Raw genomic sequence first — 19,626 nt, 5'->3', positions numbered from 1 at the left:
ATTCCCGACAGTGCTGGCTACAGTCATGGTGACAAAAGTCAAATCACCACAAACAAAACGCATTTACACGCCAAACAACAATTACAAACAGTTAAGTGATAATGAGGCCAACTGTGTGGTTTGCTAGCCTGCAAATGAAACAAAAGTGAAGCAATACCGATCGGTCGCCCGTGCAGCATTGGGTCTTTCTGACCACAATTTAATCCACTTAATACCTACATACAGACAGAAAGTCAAATGTGCTAACCCGATTATTAAGACTGTGAAAAAATGGACAGATGAAGCAAAGCTAGCTCTACAAGAATGCTTAGATTGCACTGACTGGGGCGTCTTTGAAACTTCAACGGGCACACTGGATGAATACACAGACACTGTAACATCATACATCAGTTTCTGTGAGGACATGTGTGTACCAACGAAGTCCTTCCGCTCCTTCAACAATAACAAGCCATGGTTTACTCCCAAACTCAGGCAACTCAAGAAAGAGAAAGAGGCCGCATTTAGAAGTGGAGATCGGGCACTGTACAAACACGCCCGAAACCAATTGACAAAGGAAATTAACATCGCTAAGAGAAGCTATGCAGAGAGGCTGAAAAGACAGTTCTCTGCTAACGACTCTGCATCTGTGTGGAATGGCCTGAAAGCAATCACTAACTATAGAATGCCATCCTCCCAAACAGTGGACAATAAGGGTCTTGCTAATGAACTAAACATGTTTTTCTGCCGATTTGAAAAGGACACTCCCATTTCCCACACACACCCACCTCTACCAGAAACTACTCTATCTACATCCCCCACCCCCACACCCTCTTTTTCTCCACTACAAATCCACGAACAAGACGTGAGACGGCTCTTCAATCAGCAGAAGATCAAGAAAGCTGCGGGGCCCGACAAAGTGGCCCCCTCCTGCCTGAAAGTCTGCGCTGACCAGCTGGCTCCGGTCTTCACACAAATCTTCAACAGATCCCTGGAGCTGTGTGAGGTCCCATCCTGCTTCAAACAGTCTACCATCATGCCAGTTGCCAAGAAATCGGCAACATCGGAACTGAACGACTATAGGCCCGTCGCCCTGACGTCTGTGGTCATGAAGTCCTTTGAACGCCTTGTGCTGAACCACCTAAAGAACGTCACCGGACCCCTGCTGGACCCTCTCCAGTTTGCCTACCGGGCAAACGGTCTGTGGAAGACGCAGTCAACATAGGTCTGCACTACATCCTCGAGCACCTCGACAGCAGAGGGACCTACGCAATAATTCTGTTTGTGGATTTCAGCTCTGCATTCAACACCGTCATCCCAGAACTCCTCACTCCTAACTTCTCCACCTCGGTGTGTTCCCTACAATCTGCCAGTGGATCCTCAGCTTCTTGACGGGACGGACACAACAGGTGAGACTGGGAGCAACAACATCATCAACACGCACCACCAGCACTGGAGCCCCACAGGGATGTGTCCTCTCTCCACTGCTCTTCTCCCTCTACACAAACGACTGCACCTCAACAAATCCAGCTGTCAAACTCATAAAGTTCGCAGACGACACCACGGTCATCGGTCTTATCAAAGACGGCGACGAGTCTGCGTACCGCCAACAAGTGGAGCAGCTGGAGCTCTGGTGCAGACGACACAACCTCGGGCTGAACACGCTCAAGACTGTAGAGATGATCGTGGACTTCAGGAAACATTCTTCTCCACAGTTGCCCCTCACACTATCCAACTGCCCTGTGTCAACCGTCGAGACCTTCAAGTTCCTGGGAATCACAGTCTCCCAGGACATGAAGTGGGAAGTCAACACCATCTCCATCCTGAAAAGGGCCCAGCCGAGGATGTACTTCCTGAGGCTGCCGAGGAAGCACGGTCTGCCACAGGAGGTGCTACGACAGTTCTACACGGCATTCATCGAATCAATCCTGTGTTCTTCCATCACGGTTTGGTTTGGGGCCGCCACAAAAAAGGACAAAATACGACTTCAACGGACAGTTAGGACGGCGGAAAAAATCATTGGCACCGGCCTACCCACTCTTGAGGACTTGCACACTGCAAGGATCAAGACAAGGGCACGGAAAATACTCCTGGATCCCCCGCACCCTGCCCACCATCTTTTCCAGCTACTCCCCTCAGGCAGGCGCTACAGATCCATGCGCACCAAATCCAGCAGACACTTAAACAGCTTCTTCCCTCTAGCCATTAACTCCCTAAACAGTCACTGACGTGGTCACTCTCTTGTACTACAAATACTGCTACTGGTCACTCTAAAATGGTTCAATGATTTTCTGCACCAACTGTACAAACTGTCACCGTATTGTATTCTACCACTGATCACTTTAGCTCTGCTTGATACTTTGCACATTGTCTCACTTACATTACGAAATGCCCTTGCATACCTATTTGTCATGTCCTTGTTTACGATGATACTAATGCAGCGTGTTATACCGGAGACAAATTCCTTGTGTGTTCTACATACTTGTCCAATAAAGATGATTCGGATTCTCAACTGCTAGGTATTGTGGGTCAAGTATGTCCAATAGGAAAGCAGCAATGCAACGTACCCCATTTTCTACTACCACAATGTTTTAGGTGGACAAATAACCCAATGAGGGATTTCCAGTGACGGAACATAAATGTAGCTGTTATTTTAATTTTGTGATGAAAAGCCATATTTGATCAACATTTGACAGAAAGACTGGAACTCATGCAGCTCTCCTCAACCCATTCACTATATCAGCACCAGCGCCATTTCAACTACTCCGCAACCTTTGTGTGAACTTTATTTGTTGTTAAACTTGTTCACAGAATTAAGATCACAATGATAACAATTTGCCATTGACCAGTGAATCAGGGGAGAGCGCGAACGCAGTCCCCCACTACCAGAAATTATGCAGTCGAGATTCCCACATTTGGGGAATTCGCAGGGGTCAGCACAGCCGGAGTGCAATGGCTGAGCCTCGCCCTGGGTGAACCACCTTCTTGATCATGGTATCTCCCCTGCCAGGTAAGTATGAGTTGTACAAGTCACCAGCCCACAGTCTTCAGCACACACACCATCTTCAGTCACGGGATCCTCTACCAAACGCACATAAACTCACTGGCTGAGGCAACATCCGTAGTACCTTTGGATTGTGTCATGAACTAACCCATTTTAAGTGAGGTCAAAAGAATTTGCAAAAACAATCCCATCATTCATTGCTTCTTTTCGCCCAAGAATGCAAAGCCAGAATCGTCCCTCCCCCCCAACAACTCAGTTTGTGTTTCTTTTTGTGGTCAGGAACAGAATTTAATGCTGCTGCCATCTCGCGGTGTTTGTAACACCAAACAATCTTTCGCGACACTTGATTTAAATACATTTTAGATGAGTCAACTACTAATATTTATTAGCACAGTATTAAAAAAATCTACATTCGGAAATGTACGTTTGAATCCTTATCCTTTTATATTGAGCTCTTTGATTGTTTTTATCTTGAAGGCAAAAAAAGAAAAAAATAATCCAGAAAATTTGAGAGACTTGCAACATTTTTAAAATCTCCGGGAAAAAGGACTAGCATTAAGGTTGATTGAGAATCATGTCAATCTCACAAGAGTTACTGCTTCAAAAAATTAGTTGATGGGAGACGCAACTTTCTTGGAATAGGTTCTACCCCACTGAAAAAGATTAACATTCACATTTCAGAAACTTAATCTTTCAAAGATGGATTTTTATCCATCTACAATAATGGACCACATTTTCAAGCTTCACCTTTGAAGTATCAAAACATAAAAAACTTTCATACCAATTCTGATATTACACTTCTAAGTGATGATTACAAGTATGGAAAGACAGCACTTATTTTCATAAGTAATATTGCTGTTGACCATCAGAGGGTGTGCACCGTTCCTGGAGGTACTGCAATACCAGGTCGATGCGTGGAGTGGACGGAGCAAGCCCCTATTCCATCTCCCAGTTCCAAAAATCAATTTAATATATGGTCCCCGATAGAGGACGTATCAGATATTAAACTGATAAGAACAGATACTACACTTGATCTTAGCCAAAAGGCCGAGAAGCGATAACTCCGAACTGCCTCAAGGGACAATGTCATTCCCGACAGTGCTGGCTACAGTCATGGTGACAAAAGTCAAATCACCACAAACAAAACGCATTTACACACCAAACAACAATTACAAACAGTTAAGTGATAATGAGGCCAACTGTGTGGTTTGCTAGCCTGCAAATGAAACAAAAGTGAAGCAATACAGATCGGTCGCCCGTGCAGCATTGGGTCTTTCTGACCACAATTTAATCCACTTAATACCTACATACAGACAGAAAGTCAAATGTGCTAACCCGATTATTAAGACTGTGAAAAAATGGACAGATGAAGCAAAGCTAGCTCTACAAGAATGCTTAGATTGCACTGACTGGGGCGTCTTTGAAACTTCAACGGGCACACTGGATGAATACACAGACACTGTAACATCATACATCAGTTTCTGTGAGGACATGTGTGTACCAACGAAGTCCTTCCGCTCCTTCAACAATAACAAGCCATGGTTTACTCCCAAACTCAGGCAACTCAAGAAAGAGAAAGAGGCCGCATTTAGAAGTGGAGATCGGGCACTGTGGGAAATGGGAGTGTCCTTTTCAAATCGGCAGAAAAACATGTTTAGTTCATTAGCAAGACCCTTATTGTCCACTGTTTGGGAGGATGGCATTCTATAGTTAGTGATTGCTTTCAGGCCATTCCACACAGATGCAGAGTCGTTAGCAGAGAACTGTCTTTTCAGCCTCTCTGCATAGCTTCTCTTAGCGATGTTAATTTCCTTTGTCAATTGGTTTCGGGCGTGTTTGTACAGTGCCCGATCTCCACTTCTAAATGCGGCCTCTTTCTCTTTCTTGAGTTGCCTGAGTTTGGGAGTAAACCATGGCTTGTTATTGTTGAAGGAGCGGAAGGACTTCGTTGGTACACACATGTCCTCACAGAAACTGATGTATGATGTTACAGTGTCTGTGTATTCATCCAGTGTGCCCGTTGAAGTTTCAAAGACACCCCAGTCAGTGCAATCTAAGCATTCTTGTAGAGCTAGCTTTGCTTCATCTGTCCATTTTTTCACAGTCTTAATAATCGGGTTAGCACATTTGACTTTCTGTCTGTATGTAGGTATTAAGTGGATTAAATTGTGGTCAGAAAGACCCAATGCTGCACGGGCGACCGATCGGTATTGCTTCACTTTTGTTTCATTTGCAGGCTAGCAAACCACACAGTTGGCCTCATTATCACTTAACTGTTTGTAATTGTTGTTTGGCGTGTAAATGCGTTTTGTTTGTGGTGATTTGACTTTTGTCACCATGACTGTAGCCAGCACTGTCGGGAATGACATTGTCCCTTGAGGCAGTTCGGAGTTATCGCTTCTCGGCCTTTTGGCTAAGATCAAGTGTAGTATCTGTTCTTATCAGTTTAATATCTGATACGTCCCCTATCGGGGACCATTTATTAAATTGATTTTTGGAACTGGGAGATGGAATAGGGGCTTGCTCCGTCCACTCCACGCATCGACCTGGTATTGCAGTACCTCCAGGAACGGTGCACACCCTCTGATGGTCAATAGCAATACTACTTACGAAAATAAGTGCTGTCTTTCCATACTTGTAATCATCATCAGAGTTGGTATGAAAGTTTTTTATGTTTTGATACTTCAAAGGTGAAGCTTGTAAATGTGGTCCATTATTGTAGATGGATAAAAATCCATCTTTGAAAGATTAAGTTTCTGAAATGTGAATGTTAATCTTTTTCAGTGGGGTAGAACCTATTCCAAGAAAGTTGCGTCTCCCATCAACTAATTTTTTGAAGCAGTAACTCTTGTGAGATTGACATGATTCTCAATCAACCTTAATGCTAGTCCTTTTTCTCGGAGTTTTTAAAAATGTTGCAAGTCTCTCAAATTTTCTGGATTATTTTTTTCTTTTTTTGCCTTCAAGATAAAAACAATCAAAGAGCTCAGTATAAAAGGATAAGGATTCAAACGTACATTTCCGAATGTAGATTTTTTTAATACTGTGCTAATAAATATTAGTAGTTGACTCATCTAAAATGTATTTAAATCAAGTGTCGCGAAAGATTGTTTGGTGTTACAAACACCGCGAGATGGCAGCAGCATTAAATTCTGTTCCTGACCACAAAAAGAAACACAAAGTGAGTTGTTGTGGGGAGGGACGATTCTGGCTTTGCATTCTTGGGCGAAAAGAAGCAATGAATGATGGGATTGTTTTTGCAAATTCTTTTGACCTCACTTAAAATGGGTTAGTTCATGACACAATCCAAAGGTACTACGGATGTTGCCTCAGCCAGTGAGTTTATGTGCGTTTGGTAGAGGATCCCGTGACTGAAGATGGTGTGTGTGCTGAAGACTGTGGGCTGGTGACTTGTACAACTCATACTTACCTGGCAGGGGAGATACCATGATCAAGAAGGTGGTTCACCCAGGGCGAGGCTCAGCCATTGCACTCCGGCTGTGCTGACCCCTGCGAATTCCCCAAATGTGGGAATCTCGACTGCATAATTTCTGGTAGTGGGGGACTGCGTTCGCGCTCTCCCCTGATTCACTGGTCAATGGCAAATTGTTATCGTTGTGATCTTAATTCTGTGAACAAGTTTGACAACATATAAGGTTCACACAAAGTAGTGATGGGTCCAGCGACACCGATGCATTGACTCATGCGCCGGGCTCACAGAGCAAACCACATGCGCCGGGCTCACAGAGCAAACCACGTGTCGATGCATGTGCTGGCTCATTACGTCACGTGATTGACACGTGAACTGCGTTGACACAGTCCAGGCTTCTAATTGACACACCGGCTGCGTTGACACAGTCCAGGCTGCTAATTGACACATCGACTGTGTTGACACAGTCCAGGCTGCTAATTGACACATCGGCTGCGTTGACACAGTCCAGGCTGCTAATTGACACGTGAACTGCACCTGCATCGGCTGCTTGGCACAGTACAGGCTGCGCCACTTAGTCCAGGGGGCGTCGACTCGGTGCAGAGGGCGTTGACGCAGCAAAAGCCCGCCACACAGTGTTTATAAGGAACACCTGCCGAAACAAGCCAGACCTCACTCACGCTCGCTTGTCGAAGCTCGTGTCAGTGCAGACTTCGTGTTCGTGCCTTGCCTTCCTTGCCGATTATGGAGCAGAGACGCAAATCATCCGCCGTGTGGGACAATTTTGATGTCCTGGAGAATAAGGTATTATTTATTTATTTATTCAAATCGCCTTCTGTCGCCGAGAGCCTCTCGGCGAGAGGCACTCGCCGAGTGCCTCTCAGATTATTGACGTGTTGTACCATTCTAATCCGAATACACTTCAAGGTAACTCTTAGTTACTTCTTATTCACATTTCATTACAGGTGAAATGTCGAATTTGCCAAGTCAATTCGCCAACAGAAGCACCTCCACCATGCTGAGGCATTATCGGGCCAAGCATGAGAATGAAGTTCGCGATACACCCGGTATTACGCCAGGTATACAAACGTTCACTCATCTTTTCACGGTTGCTATGTTGATGATTAATTGACAATCAGTAATTATTGGTTGACTCTCCACTCCATGTTTGACAATCAAGGTTCCAGGAAGCAGCTGTACTGGAAGGACCAACACACTTCTTTCCCAAACCTCTCCCACCTCGCAAAGGAGTTCCTTTGTACGCCAGCCACATCCATCCCTTGTGAGCGTGTGTTCTTCACAGCAGGAGAAATTGCTTGTAAAAGACTCAACAGGCTGAAGTTTAAAACATTGGAGCATCTTATTTTTCACAATAAACATGTGAAATCAAAGCCCACAAGCATCCTCATTCAAATGATCTTCACATTATTTGAACACATTGAATGTTGCAAAATGAATGAATGCATGGATGTGAATGATATAGTATACACTTCATCAAATCGATGAATGACCTTATGAAAATGTCTTGGAACAGTTGTAGATGCAAAACCGTGCTGGCAGCTACATAATAGATAATAAAAGAAAAATATCCCAAACCATAGGGATCCTCCCAAAACTAAGGATGTGCTGAATAAGAAATCCTTGTACACACTTTTATTACTTCCATATTTGACCTATTGTGTGGAAATATGGGGAAATGCCAGTAAAACACTGTTCTGATTGCTTTGTATTGTAGTTTTAAAACAATCACTGGCTCCAAATAGACGGAATCCACAAATCCACTGTTTATCAAATTAAACAATGAAATCTCATGACCTGGTTGACTTCAAAATCGCCCAATCAATGTACAAAGCACACGATAACCTCCTTTGCCAAAACATCCAGAAGCTTTTTAAAATTCGAGAAAGTTGTCATAATTTAAGGGGTACTAACCTATACAGAAGAATCCAAAACACGAACAAACATCACGCAAAGGAGTGTATCTGTAATAGGTGTAAATCTGTGGAATGATTCTGAAACGGACCAGTAAAATGAGTAACTCTCTTGCTGAGATTAAAAATGAATTTGAGAGTAGTACAAGACAACTACACAAATCAGAATTAAGCTAATAAATTCGATACACCCATGAAATATAGCAATACATTGATGAGATTATTTAATATATTAATGAAATGTAGCATCCATTATGAATATGAGAAAATCGACATATACTTGTGCTCCAATGAGTATGTACTGTATATACAAACCTAAAGTTGTAAAAATGTATAAGTACAGCATACATAAGGGTAAAAGCATTTGTTGATATGTAGACTTTCTTTTCTATTTTGAAAAATGATCAATTCATATATAAGAAGGGGTAGGACTCTAGGGTTTTTTTTACTTCTTTCTACTCCTTTGAACACATATTTGTGATGATGACTATTTTCTTTTCCTTTTTTTATATCTTACATTCACTTTTTGCCAATTTATTACCGAATTGTATATTATATTATATGTTCAATATACAAAAAAATTATCAGTCAGTTCAGTCTGTTGAGTGGGTTGGATGCAGGGATCTTGAAGGTCCAGCAGGTGGCAGTGGTCAGTGACACAGTATCAGCACAGTATCAACACAGTGTGTCAGTGTGTCGACACGCCTCATGAGGCCTCATGGACCCATCACTAACACAAAGGTTGCGGAGTAGTTGAAATGGCGCTGGTGCTGATATAGTGAGTGGGTTGAGGAGAGCTGCATGAGTTCCAGTCTTTCTGTCAAATGTTGATCAAATATGGCTTTTCATCACAAAATTAAAATAACAGCTACATTTATGTTCCGTCACTGGAAATCCCTCATTGGGTTATTTGTCCACCTAAAACATTGTGGTAGCAGAAAATGGGGTACGTTGCATTGCTGCTTTCCTATTGGACATACTTGACCCACAATACCTAGCAGTTGAGAATCCGAATCATCTTTATTGGACAAGTATGTAGAACACACAAAGAATTTGTCTCCGGTATAACACGCTGCATTAGTATCATCGTAAACAAGGACATGACAAATAGGTATGCAAGGGCATTTCGTAATGTAAGTGAGACAATGTGCAAAGTATCAAGCAGAGCTAAAGTGATCAGTGGTAGAATACAATACGGTGACAGTTTGTACAGTTGGTGCAGAAAATCATTGAACCATTTTAGAGTGACCAGTAGCAGTATTTGTAGTACAAGAGAGTGACCACGTCAGTGACTGTTTAGGGAGTTAATGGCTAGAGGGAAGAAGCTGTTTAAGTGTCTGCTGGATTTGGTGCGCATGGATCTGTAGCGCCTGCCTGAGGGGAGTAGCTGGAAAAGATGGTGGGCAGGGTGCGGGGGATCCAGGAGTATTTTCCGTGCCCTTGTCTTGATCCTTGCAGTGTGCAAGTCCTCAAGAGTGGGTAGGCCGGTGCCAATGATTTTTTCCGCCGTCCTAACTGTCCGTTGAAGTCGTATTTTGTCCTTTTTTGTGGCGGCCCCAAACCAAACCGTGATGGAAGAACACAGGATTGATTCGATGACTGCCGTGTAGAACTGTCGTAGCACCTCCTGTGGCAGACCATGCTTCCTCGGCAGCCTCAGGAAGTACATCCTCGGCTGGGCCCTTTTCAGGATGGAGATGGTGTTGACTTCCCACTTCATGTCCTGGGAGACTGTGATTCCCAGGAACTTGAAGGTCTCGACGGTTGACACAGGGCAGTTGGATAGTGTGAGGGGCAACTGTGGAGAAGAATGTTTCCTGAAGTCCACGATCATCTCTACAGTCTTGAGCGTGTTCAGCCCGAGGTTGTGTCGTCTGCACCAGAGCTCCAGCTGCTCCACTTGTTGGCGGTACGCAGACTCGTCGCCGTCTTTGATAAGACCGATGACCGTGGTGTCGTCTGCGAACTTTATGAGTTTGACAGCTGGATTTGTTGAGGTGCAGTCGTTTGTGTAGAGGGAGAAGAGCAGTGGAGAGAGGACACATCCCTGTGGGGCTCCAGTGCTGGTGGTGCGTGTTGATGATGTTGTTGCTCCCAGTCTCACCTGTTGTGTCCGTCCCGTCAAGAAGCTGAGGATCCACTGGCAGATTGTAGGGAACACACCGAGGTGGAGAAGTTAGGAGTGAGGAGTTCTGGGATGACGGTGTTGAATGCAGAGCTGAAATCCACAAACAGAATTATTGCGTAGGTCCCTCTGCTGTCGAGGTGCTCGAGGATGTAGTGCAGACCTATGTTGACTGCGTCTTCCACAGACCGTTTGCCCGGTAGGCAAACTGGAGAGGGTCCAGCAGGGGTCCGGTGACGTTCTTTAGGTGGTTCAGCACAAGGCGTTCAAAGGACTTCATGACCACAGACGTCAGGGCGACGGGCCTATAGTCGTTCAGTTCCGATGTTGCCGATTTCTTGGCAACTGGCATGATGGTAGACTGTTTGAAGCAGGATGGGACCTCACACAGCTCCAGGGATCTGTTGAAGATTTGTGTGAAGACCGGAGCCAGCTGGTCAGCGCAGACTTTCAGGCAGGAGGGGGCCACTTTGTCGGGCCCCGCAGCTTTCTTGATCTTCTGCTGATTGAAGAGCCGTCTCACGTCTTGTTCGTGGATTTGTAGTGGAGAAAAAGAGGGTGTGGGGGTGGGGGATGTAGATAGAGTAGTTTCTGGTAGAGGTGGGTGTGTGTGGGAAATGGGAGTGTCCTTTTCAAATCGGCAGAAAAACATGTTTAGTTCATTAGCAAGACCCTTATTGTCCACTGTTTGGGAGGATGGCATTCTATAGTTAGTGATTGCTTTCAGGCCATTCCACACAGATGCAGAGTCGTTAGCAGAGAACTGTCTTTTCAGCCTCTCTGCATAGCTTCTCTTAGCGATGTTAATTTCCTTTGTCAATTGGTTTCGGGCGTGTTTGTACAGTGCCCGATCTCCACTTCTAAATGCGGCCTCTTTCTCTTTCTTGAGTTGCCTGAGTTTGGGAGTAAACCATGGCTTGTTATTGTTGAAGGAGCGGAAGGACTTCGTTGGTACACACATGTCCTCACAGAAACTGATGTATGATGTTACAGTGTCTGTGTATTCATCCAGTGTGCCCGTTGAAGTTTCAAAGACACCCCAGTCAGTGCAATCTAAGCATTCTTGTAGAGCTAGCTTTGCTTCATCTGTCCATTTTTTCACAGTCTTAATAATCGGGTTAGCACATTTGACTTTCTGTCTGTATGTAGGTATTAAGTGGATTAAATTGTGGTCAGAAAGACCCAATGCTGCACGGGCGACCGATCGGTATTGCTTCACTTTTGTTTCATTTGCAGGCTAGCAAACCACACAGTTGGCCTCATTATCACTTAACTGTTTGTAATTGTTGTTTGGTGTGTAAATGCGTTTTGTTTGTGGTGATTTGACTTTTGTCACCATGACTGTAGCCAGCACTGTCGGGAATGACATTGTCCCTTGAGGCAGTTCGGAGTTATCGCTTCTCGGCCTTTTGGCTAAGATCAAGTGTAGTATCTGTTCTTATCAGTTTAATATCTGATACGTCCTCTATCGGGGACCATATATTAAATTGATTTTTGGAACTGGGAGATGGAATAGGGGCTTGCTCCGTCCACTCCACGCATCGACCTGGTATTGCAGTACCTCCAGGAACGGTGCACACCCTCTGATGGTCAATAGCAATATTACTTATGAAAATAAGTGCTGTCTTTCCATACTTGTAATCATCACTTAGAAGTGTAATATCAGAATTGGTATGAAAGTTTTTTATGTTTTGATACTTCAAAGGTGAAGCTTGAAAATGTGGTCCATTATTGTAGATGGATAAAAATCCATCTTTGAAAGATTAAGTTTCTGAAATGTGAATGTTAATCTTTTTCAGTGGGGTAGAACCTATTCCAAGAAAGTTGCGTCTCCCATCAACTAATTTTTTGAAGCAGTAACTCTTGTGAGATTGACATGATTCTCAATCAACCTTAATGCTAGTCCTTTTTCCCGGAGATTTTAAAAATGTTGCAAGTCTCTCAAATTTTCTGGATTATTTTTTTCTTTTTTTGCCTTCAAGATAAAAACAATCAAAGAGCTCAATATAAAAGGATAAGGATTCAAACGTACATTTCCGAATGTAGATTTTTTTAATACTGTGCTAATAAATATTAGTAGTTGACTCATCTAAAATGTATTTAAATCAAGTGTCGCGAAAGATTGTTTGGTGTTACAAACACCGCGAGATGGCAGCAGCATTAAATTCTGTTCCTGACCACAAAAAGAAACACAAACTGAGTTGTTGGGGGGGAGGGACGATTCTGGCTTTGCATTCTTGGGCGAAAAGAAGCAATGAATGATGGGATTGTTTTTGCAAATTCTTTTGACCTCACTTAAAATGGGTTAGTTCATGACACAATCCAAAGGTACTACGGATGTTGCCTCAGCCAGTGAGTTTATGTGCGTTTGGTAGAGGATCCCGTGACTGAAGATGGTGTGTGTGCTGAAGACTGTGGGCTGGTGACTTGTACAACTCATACTTACCTGGCAGGGGAGATACCATGATCAAGAAGGTGGTTCACCCAGGGCGAGGCTCAGCCATTGCACTCCGGCTGTGCTGACCCCTGCGAATTCCCCAAATGTGGGAATCTCGACTGCATAATTTCTGGTAGTGGGGGACTGCGTTCGCGCTCTCCCCTGATTCACTGGTCAATGGCAAATTGTTATCATTGTGATCTTAATTCTGTGAACAAGTTTAACAACAAATAAAGTTCACACAAAGGTTGCGGAGTAGTTGAAATGGCGCTGGTGCTGATATAGTGAATGGGTTGAGGAGAGCTGCATGAGTTCCAGTCTTTCTGTCAAATGTTGATCAAATATGGCTTTTCATCACAAAATTAAAATAACAGCTACATTTATGTTCCGTCACTGGAAATCCCTCATTGGGTTATTTGTCCACCTAAAACATTGTGGTAGCAGAAAATGGGGTACGTTGCATTGCTGCTTTCCTATTGGACATACTTGACCCACAATACCTAGCAGTTGAGAATCCGAATCATCTTTATTGGACAAGTATGTAGAACACACAAGGAATTTGTCTCCGGTATAACACGCTGCATTAGTATCATCGTAAACAAGGACATGACAAATAGGTATGCAAGGGCATTTCGTAATGTAAGTGAGACAATGTGCAAAGTATCAAGCAGAGCTAAAGTGATCAGTGGTAGAATACAATACGGTGACAGTTTGTACAGTTGGTGCAGAAAATCATTGAACCATTTTAGAGTGACCAGTAGCAGTATTTGTAGTACAAGAGAGTGACCACGTCAGTGACTGTTTAGGGAGTTAATGGCTAGAGGGAAGAAGCTGTTTAAGTGTCTGCTGGATTTGGTGCGCATGGATCTGTAGCGCCTGCCTGAGGGGAGTAGCTGGAAAAGATGGTGGGCAGGGTGCGGGGGATCCAGGAGTATTTTCCGTGCCCTTGTCTTGATCCTTGCAGTGTGCAAGTCCTCAAGAGTGGGTAGGCCGGTGCCAATGATTTTTTCCGCCGTCCTAACTGTCCGTTGAAGTCGTATTTTGTCCTTTTTTGTGGCGGCCCCAAACCAAACCGTGATGGAAGAACACAGGATTGATTCGATGAATGCCGTGTAGAACTGTCGTAGCACCTCCTGTGGCAGACCGTGCTTCCTCGGCAGCCTCAGGAAGTACATCCTCGGCTGGGCCCTTTTCAGGATGGAGATGGTGTTGACTTCCCACTTCATGTCCTGGGAGACTGTGATTCCCAGGAACTTGAAGGTCTCGACGGTTGACACAGGGCAGTTGGATAGTGTGAGGGGCAACTGTGGAGAAGAATGTTTCCTGAAGTCCACGATCATCTCTACAGTCTTGAGCGTGTTCAGCCCGAGGTTGTGTCGTCTGCACCAGAGCTCCAGCTGCTCCACTTGTTGGCGGTACGCAGACTCGTCGCCGTCTTTGATAAGACCGATGACCGTGGTGTCGTCTGCGAACTTTATGAGTTTGACAGCTGGATTTGTTGAGGTGCAGTCGTTTGTGTAGAGGGAGAAGAGCAGTGGAGAGAGGACACATCCCTGTGGGGCTCCAGTGCTGGTGGTGCGTGTTGATGATGTTGTTGCTCCCAGTCTCACCTGTTGTGTCCGTCCCGTCAAGAAGCTGAGGATCCACTGGCAGATTGTAGGGAACACACCGAGGTGGAGAAGTTAGGAGTGAGGAGTTCTGGGATGACGGTGTTGAATGCAGAGCTGAAATCCACAAACAGAATTATTGCGTAGGTCCCTCTGCTGTCGAGGTGCTCGAGGATGTAGTGCAGACCTATGTTGACTGCGTCTTCCACAGACCGTTTGCCCGGTAGCAAACTGGAGAGGGTCCAGCAGGGGTCCGGTGACGTTCTTTAGGTGGTTCAGCACAAGGCGTTCAAAGGACTTCATGACCACAGACGTCAGGGCGACGGGCCTATAGTCGTTCAGTTCCGATGTTGCCGATTTCTTGGCAACTGGCATGATGGTAGACTGTTTGAAGCAGGATGGGACCTCACACAGCTCCAGGGATCTGTTGAAGATTTGTGTGAAGACCGGAGCCAGCTGGTCAGCGCAGACTTTCAGGCAGGAGGGGGCCACTTTGTCGGGCCCCGCAGCTTTCTTGATCTTCTGCTGATTGAAGAGCCGTCTCACGTCTTGTTCGTGGATTTGTAGTGGAGAAAAAGAGGGTGTGGGGGTGGGGGATGTAGATAGAGTAGTTTCTGGTAGAGGTGGGTGTGTGTGGGAAATGGGAGTGTCCTTTTCAAATCGGCAGAAAAACATGTTTAGTTCATTAGCAAGACCCTTATTGTCCACTGTTTGGGAGGATGGCATTCTATAGTTAGTGATTGCTTTCAGGCCATTCCACACAGATGCAGAGTCGTTAGCAGAGAACTGTCTTTTCAGCCTCTCTGCATAGCTTCTCTTAGCGATGTTAATTTCCTTTGTCAATTGGTTTCGGGCGTGTTTGTACAGTGCCCGATCTCCACTTCTAAATGCGGCCTCTTTCTCTTTCTTGAGTTGCCTGAGTTTGGGAGTAAACCATGGCTTGTTATTGTTGAAGGAGCGGAAGGACTTCGTTGGTACACACATGTCCTCACAGAAACTGATGTATGATGTTACAGTGTCTGTGTATTCATCCAGTGTGCCCGTTGAAGTTTCAAAGACACCCCAGTCAGTGCAATCTAAGCATTCTTGTAGAGCTAGCTTTGCTTCATCTGTCCATTTTTTCACAGTCTTAATAATCGGGTTAGCACATTTGACTTTCTGTCTGTATGTAGGTATTAAGTGGATTAAATTGTGGTCAGAAAGACCCAATGCTGCACGGGCGACCGATCGGTATTGCTTCACTTTTGTTTCATTTGCAGGCTAGCAAACCACACAGTTGGCCTCATTATCACTTAACTGTTTGTAATTGTTGTTTGGCGTGTAAATGCGTTTTGTTTGTGGTGATTTGACTTTTGTCACCATGACTGTAGCCAGCACTGTCGGGAATGACATTGTCCCTTGAGGCAGTTCGGAGTTATCGCTTCTCGGCCTTTTGGCTAAGATCAAGTGTAGTATCTGTTCTTATCAGTTTAATATCTGATACGTCCCCTATCGGGGACCATTTATTAAATTGATTTTTGGAACTGGGAGATGGAATAGGGGCTTGCTCCGTCCACTCCACGCATCGACCTGGTATTGCAGTACCTCCAGGAACGGTGCACACCCTCTGATGGTCAATAGCAATACTACTTACGAAAATAAGTGCTGTCTTTCCATACTTGTAATCATCATCAGAGTTGGTATGAAAGTTTTTTATGTTTTGATACTTCAAAGGTGAAGCTTGTAAATGTGGTCCATTATTGTAGATGGATAAAAATCCATCTTTGAAAGATTAAGTTTCTGAAATGTGAATGTTAATCTTTTTCAGTGGGGTAGAACCTATTCCAAGAAAGTTGCGTCTCCCATCAACTAATTTTTTGAAGCAGTAACTCTTGTGAGATTGACATGATTCTCAATCAACCTTAATGCTAGTCCTTTTTCTCGGAGTTTTTAAAAATGTTGCAAGTCTCTCAAATTTTCTGGATTATTTTTTTCTTTTTTTGCCTTCAAGATAAAAACAATCAAAGAGCTCAGTATAAAAGGATAAGGATTCAAACGTACATTTCCGAATGTAGATTTTTTTAATACTGTGCTAATAAATATTAGTAGTTGACTCATCTAAAATGTATTTAAATCAAGTGTCGCGAAAGATTGTTTGGTGTTACAAACACCGCGAGATGGCAGCAGCATTAAATTCTGTTCCTGACCACAAAAAGAAACACAAAGTGAGTTGTTGTGGGGAGGGACGATTCTGGCTTTGCATTCTTGGGCGAAAAGAAGCAATGAATGATGGGATTGTTTTTGCAAATTCTTTTGACCTCACTTAAAATGGGTTAGTTCATGACACAATCCAAAGGTACTACGGATGTTGCCTCAGCCAGTGAGTTTATGTGCGTTTGGTAGAGGATCCCGTGACTGAAGATGGTGTGTGTGCTGAAGACTGTGGGCTGGTGACTTGTACAACTCATACTTACCTGGCAGGGGAGATACCATGATCAAGAAGGTGGTTCACCCAGGGCGAGGCTCAGCCATTGCACTCCGGCTGTGCTGACCCCTGCGAATTCCCCAAATGTGGGAATCTCGACTGCATAATTTCTGGTAGTGGGGGACTGCGTTCGCGCTCTCCCCTGATTCACCGGTGAATGGCAGATTGCTTCTTTATGATAGTATTATTGTTGTGAACAAATAAGGTTCTCACACAAAGGTTGTTGAGTTGTTGAAATGACTGGGTGTTAATATCAGCTAACATGGTGTAGTGAGTGGGTTGAGGAGTGCCGCTTGCGTTTCAGCCTTTCTGTCAAATGTTAATCAAACGGCTTTTCACCACAAAATTAAAACAAACGCTACATTTGTGTTCTATCACTGGAAATCCGTCATTGGGTTATTTAGAACACTTGTGGTAGCAGAAAATGGGGTACATTGCATTGCTGCTTTCCTATTGGACATTCTTGGGTCACATGACCCACAATACCCAGCAGTTGCTTCACTTTTGTTTCATTTGCAGGCTAGCAAACCACACATCTGCCCTCATTATCACTCAACTGTTTGTAGTTGTTGTTTGGCGTGTAAATGGGTTTTGTTTTTGGTTATTTGACTCTTGTCACCATGACTGTAGCTATCACTGTCAGTAAAGAGATTGTCCCTTGAGGCAGTTCAGCGTTATCGCTTCTCGGCCTTTTGGCTAAGATCAAGTGTAGTATCTGTTCTTATCATTTTAATATCTGATACGTCCCCTATCCGGGGACCATATATTAAATTGATTTTTGGAACTGGGAGATGGAATAGGGGCTTGCTCCGTCCATTCCACGCATCGACCTGGTATTGCAGTACCTCCAGGAACGGTGCAATCCTCTCATGGTCAAAAGCAGTTTACCAACGATCCTTGCAATCCAATGTGTTAATATAGTAGGCCCAATTGTCCTTCAAAGATTCAGACCCTTTTGATGATCAAATTTTATGTGTCAAGTGCAGTATTTGAGTGAGCAAGTTATACACTTGTACAGAAATTGTCCTGTGTCTCCCATGTGTGTGCAAATTGTACTTGTGTGCTAGAGGGTTAGAAAAACATTGTGCATGGAAATGTGTTACTACTGCTGTAGATGGAGATAACCTCGTTCAAAAATGACAAACTTTGCAAAATTGTAATATTAATAATCTCTTTAGGCGGGATGAAATTTATTCCAAGGAAGTTGCATCTCTCAAATCGTCCTTTTTTGAAGCCATACTTCACATGAGATTAACACTATTCTCAGTCAAACTTTTCCTACTCCTTTCTGTCCGGGAAATATTTCTTTATTTTGCAACTTTCTCCAATTTTCTAGACTTTTAAAAACATTTTTTGCTCTCAAGATAAAAGAAATTCAAACTAAGTCATTTTTCTGAGAGGAGCGTTTGCGAAGAGCGCCGATGCGTATTTGGGACCGTGAGTCACCGCTTGGAATTGAAATGGATTTCCATGGGACAGGAGAAGTGAACCAATCTCTTTTTCGTCAATGGATGCTACAGCTTCCTGTTGTTGACTTTGAAACTTAGCTTGTAGCCGACGTGTGCACATTTTGAGCATGACGTCTCTGATCCACTGGTTAAAGGACACTTTGATTCTCTCCTCTTTCATCTCAAACTGCTTCAAACAACAAAGCGTGTGACGGAAAAGTAGTTAGGACTGCACGACTGTCCGTGTTTTATGTTATGTGTTGTGTTTATTATTTTACTTTATGTTAACTGTTTTGTAAAGCGCTTTGTTACAGCTGCCGCTGTTGTGAAAGCGCTATATAAATCAGCATGTATTGTATTGTATTGTATTGTACATTTTAAGGAATGCAAAGTCATGCTTTTAACCCCCCGCCAGAATTGTTTTCAAAGATACTTCATCTTGTTCCGTCCCCTCTATTAAACAAAGAGTGAAGTAAAAATGGATAAAGTGGATTATTTACAATCTGCGGTGGTCATGTAAAAATGATGGTTTCAAATGTATATTCCCAAATGTAGATTTTACATACTGTTCTATAAATATTGGTGCTTGACTAAGTGAAGTGTTGTGAAAGATTGTTTGGCGTTACAAATGCCGCAAGATGTCAGCAGCATTAAACTCTGTTCCTGACCACACAAAGAAACAGGAAGAGCTGTCAAGCCGTGGGGGAAGGGACGATTCTCGCTTTGCATTCTCGGGAGAAAAGAAGCAATGCATGCTGGGATGTTTTTTGCAGCTTCTTTTGACCTCATTTATAATGGGTTAGTTCATGACACCATCATAAGGTACTACTCAGACTGATGTACAGGTGTTGTCTCATCTAGTGAGTGTGAGAGAGTTTATGTGCGTTCTGACGCGTGTGGTAGAGGATCGATCCCGTGACTGAAGATGGTGTGTGTGCTGAAGAGTTTGGGCTGATGACTTGTAAAACTCATACTTACCTGGCAGGGGAGATACCGTGATCAAGAAGGTGGTTCACCCAGGGTGAGGCTCAGCCATTGCACTCCGGCTGTGCTGACCCCTGCGACCCCTGCGAAATGTGGGAATCTCGACTGCATAATTTCTGGTAGTGGGGGACTGCGTTCGCGCTCTCCCCTGATTCACTGGTCAATGGCAAATTGTTATCATTGTGATCTTAATTCTGTGAACAAGTTTGACAACAAATAA

General features: G+C 43.9%; 1 long non-coding RNA gene and 10 other non-coding genes across 11 annotated transcripts; 9 read left to right on the top strand and 2 right to left on the bottom strand.

Moving 5' to 3' along the window:
• Nucleotides 1–2,830: 2,830 nt before the first annotated feature.
• Nucleotides 2,831–2,994, bottom strand: LOC127609531 (U1 spliceosomal RNA). The gene has a single exon (XR_007964656.1). It is a non-coding gene; the product is annotated as a U1 spliceosomal RNA (small nuclear RNA).
• An 855-nt stretch (nt 2,995–3,849) lies between these two features.
• Nucleotides 3,850–4,039, bottom strand: LOC127609495 (U2 spliceosomal RNA). Its single transcript, XR_007964623.1, has one exon. It is a non-coding gene; the product is annotated as a U2 spliceosomal RNA (small nuclear RNA).
• Nucleotides 4,040–5,373: 1,334 nt separating this feature from the next.
• Nucleotides 5,374–5,563, top strand: LOC127609485 (U2 spliceosomal RNA). Its single transcript, XR_007964614.1, has one exon. It is a non-coding gene; the product is annotated as a U2 spliceosomal RNA (small nuclear RNA).
• Nucleotides 5,564–6,402: 839 nt separating this feature from the next.
• LOC127609530 (U1 spliceosomal RNA) lies at nt 6,403–6,566 on the top strand. Its single transcript, XR_007964655.1, has one exon. It is a non-coding gene; the product is annotated as a U1 spliceosomal RNA (small nuclear RNA).
• Nucleotides 6,567–6,726: 160 nt separating this feature from the next.
• On the top strand, nt 6,727–8,168 carry LOC127609297 (uncharacterized). The gene is made up of 3 exons (XR_007964517.1): nt 6,727–7,214; nt 7,376–7,489; nt 7,591–8,168. It is a non-coding gene; the product is annotated as an uncharacterized LOC127609297 (long non-coding RNA).
• A 3,691-nt stretch (nt 8,169–11,859) lies between these two features.
• Nucleotides 11,860–12,049, top strand: LOC127609494 (U2 spliceosomal RNA). The gene has a single exon (XR_007964622.1). It is a non-coding gene; the product is annotated as a U2 spliceosomal RNA (small nuclear RNA).
• An 855-nt stretch (nt 12,050–12,904) lies between these two features.
• LOC127609528 (U1 spliceosomal RNA) lies at nt 12,905–13,068 on the top strand. Its single transcript, XR_007964654.1, has one exon. It is a non-coding gene; the product is annotated as a U1 spliceosomal RNA (small nuclear RNA).
• A 2,858-nt stretch (nt 13,069–15,926) lies between these two features.
• On the top strand, nt 15,927–16,116 carry LOC127609484 (U2 spliceosomal RNA). The gene has a single exon (XR_007964612.1). It is a non-coding gene; the product is annotated as a U2 spliceosomal RNA (small nuclear RNA).
• An 839-nt stretch (nt 16,117–16,955) lies between these two features.
• Nucleotides 16,956–17,119, top strand: LOC127609526 (U1 spliceosomal RNA). The gene has a single exon (XR_007964652.1). It is a non-coding gene; the product is annotated as a U1 spliceosomal RNA (small nuclear RNA).
• Nucleotides 17,120–17,650: 531 nt separating this feature from the next.
• Nucleotides 17,651–17,841, top strand: LOC127609514 (U2 spliceosomal RNA). Its single transcript, XR_007964642.1, has one exon. It is a non-coding gene; the product is annotated as a U2 spliceosomal RNA (small nuclear RNA).
• Nucleotides 17,842–19,392: 1,551 nt separating this feature from the next.
• On the top strand, nt 19,393–19,557 carry LOC127609442 (U1 spliceosomal RNA). Its single transcript, XR_007964574.1, has one exon. It is a non-coding gene; the product is annotated as a U1 spliceosomal RNA (small nuclear RNA).
• The last annotated feature ends 69 nt before the right edge of the window (nt 19,558–19,626 follow it).

The sequence above is a fragment of the Hippocampus zosterae genome, chromosome 10 (genome assembly GCF_025434085.1).
Source record: "Hippocampus zosterae strain Florida chromosome 10, ASM2543408v3, whole genome shotgun sequence".
Classification (NCBI taxonomy): Eukaryota; Metazoa; Chordata; class Actinopteri; order Syngnathiformes; family Syngnathidae; genus Hippocampus; species Hippocampus zosterae.
The sequence above is the reverse complement of the archived record's forward strand: the minus strand, read 5'-3'. Positions and strand labels throughout refer to the sequence as shown.